The sequence below is a fragment of the Octodon degus genome, unplaced genomic scaffold (assembly GCF_000260255.1).
Source record: "Octodon degus isolate 3935 unplaced genomic scaffold, OctDeg1.0 scaffold00067, whole genome shotgun sequence".
In the NCBI taxonomy this organism is placed as follows: Eukaryota; Metazoa; Chordata; class Mammalia; order Rodentia; family Octodontidae; genus Octodon; species Octodon degus.
The window spans coordinates 2,365,322-2,367,720 of NW_004524643.1; the positions used below are offsets into that span (position 1 = coordinate 2,365,322).

At 39.5% G+C, this 2,399-nt stretch overlaps 1 protein-coding gene across 1 annotated transcript in view; it reads left to right on the forward strand.

Annotated features, from left to right (window-relative positions):
* Window positions 1–2,399, forward strand: part of Wee1 (WEE1 G2 checkpoint kinase) — a 22,341-nt gene that overhangs the window by 13,106 nt on the left and 6,836 nt on the right. The window lies entirely within an intron of this gene.

A 2,399-nucleotide genomic window follows, 5' to 3' on the forward strand; every position in this document is an offset into this window, starting at 1 on the left:
TTTATTTTAAATCTTTATTTATTTGGTACGTGGCATGTGGTGCTGGGGATCGAACCCAGGTCCTTGTGCTTGCCAGGCAGGCACTTAGACCACCAAGCTATCTCCCCAGCCCTATAAATATATTTTCAAGTGGCATCCGCTTAAATATGAAGGCTTTGAGTTTATCATTCTTTATAGCTGAGTAATACTCCACTGTATAAAAATACCACATCTTTTTCAACCATTCTACATGTGATGGGCATCTTGATTGTTTCCAAGATTTGGCTATCACAGATTGTGCTGCTATAAACATAGGTACACATATATCACTATGATATACTTTCAGTTCCTCCAGGAAAATTCCCAGTAGGGGCATAGCAGGCTTAGTCTCCACACTGATTTCCATAATGGTTGGACCAGTCTATACTTCCACCAACAGTGGAGAAGGGTTCTCTTTTTCCCCACAGCCTCTCCAACATTTGTTGTTGGTTGATTTATTTATGGTAGCCATTCTTTCTGGGGTTAAATGGTATCTTAGTGTTTTAACTTGCATTTCACGGATGGCTAATGATAAGGAGCATTTTTTCATATGTTTATTTGCTTTAATTTCATCCTCTGAGAAATGTGTGTTCATTTTGGATGCCCATTTCTGGATTCTGTCTTTAAATTTAGGGGCCCTAATATTCTTTAGTTCTTTATAAATTCTAGAGAGCAGACCTTTGTCTGAGTGCTTATTAAGATTTTTTCAAAATTTGTGGATTGTCTTTTCACTTTGTTGGTAATTTCTTTTGACATGGAAAATCTTCTCAATAAGAGGAGGTCCCAGTTGTTAATTCTTTCAAGTATTTCCCATGCAATTTGATTTTTGTTCATGAACTCTTTGCCTACCCCTATGTCTTCAAGAGTTCCTCCCACTTTCTCTTCCAGGAGATTTAGTGTTTTGGGTTTGTTTTTTTTGGCGGAACCTAGGATTGAACTCAAGCCCTTACGCTTGCCAGCGAAGCACTTATTCTACTGAGCCATCTCCCCACCCCCTAGTGTTTCTGTTTTAATGTTCAGATCTTTAATCCATTTTGACTTTAGTGCATGGTGATAGACCTGGGTCAAGTTTGAGTTTTTGGCATGTAGAGAACCAATTTTTCCAGCACCATTTGTTAAAGAGACTATCTTTCTTCCAGTAAGGGTGTTGGCCCCTTTGTCAAAGATCTGGTGGCTGAGTGTGTTTGTAGAAGCCTCTGCATCTTCTAATCTATTTCATTGATCCTCAGGTCTATTTTGTTGCCAATATCATGCTGATTTTATCACAGTAGTTTTTATTTTTTTTTCTTTTTTTGAGGAACCAGGGATTGAACTCAGGCCCTTGCGCTTGCCAGGGAAGCGCTTATTCCACTGAGCCATCTCCCCAGCCCCCCACAGTAGCTTTGTAGTATAATTTCAAGTCAGGAATTGTAACGACTCCTGCTTTGTCTTTGTTGGCCAGGATTCCCTTTGGTATTCTAGGTCTTTTTTGGTTCCAAATAAATTTTAGGAACAATTTCTTTAGGTCTGGTGGTATGTTGGTGGTAGTCTAATAGGGATTGCATTAAATCTGTACAACAATTTTGGGAGTATGGCCATCTTCACGATGTTGGTTCTTCCTATCCAGGAGCATGGAATATCTTTCCATTTTCTGAAATCCTCTACGATCTCTTTTTTCAGAGTACTGGCTTTGGTTTTAAATCTATTTTTTTTAGCAGTGGCACGGTTTATTTTAAAAAGTGAAAGTGGAGAATGAGGGAGAAACTGGCTATACAGAGTAAGTTTGGATGGAGTTCAATCCCCGGTTCTGCCAAAAAAAAAAAAAAAAAAAGTTTAAAGCTTCTGTTTGGGGGCCTAGCCCTAGCTCTGTTCTTTAAGTGGCTGCTTCCACAATGCTGGCAGCCTCAGTTTGCTGTAGTTCGATCCCTACAACACTCCAGCCGTGCAAAAGTACCCTGAAGGCATTCAAGGAGCAAAAAAAAAAAAAAAAAAAAAAGTTCAGAGTAAGTTTGGATGGAGTGAAAAGAGGAAAATGCAAGATAAAGGAACCCCTGGAGGAAACAGGACAGGGTATTTATTTTAAGAAAAGCCCTTATCCCGGGTTTACTTTTTTTTTCCTTTCTTTTCTGTTTGGGACATAGTTTTGCTGTGCGATGCAGGATCACCTCAAACTCAGTTTGTGTAGTCCAAGCTGGTCTCCCAACTCATGCCAATCCTCTTTCCTCATCCTCATTAGTGCTGGGATTACAGGTGTGTTCCACCATACCTGATGGGTTATTTATTTATTTATTTATGGAACCAGCGATTGAACTCAGGCTGTTGTGCTTGCTAGACAAGCACTTATTCTCCTGAGCTATCTCCCCCCCCCCTTTTTTTGGTAGGTTTTAATTCTTTTTTTTTTT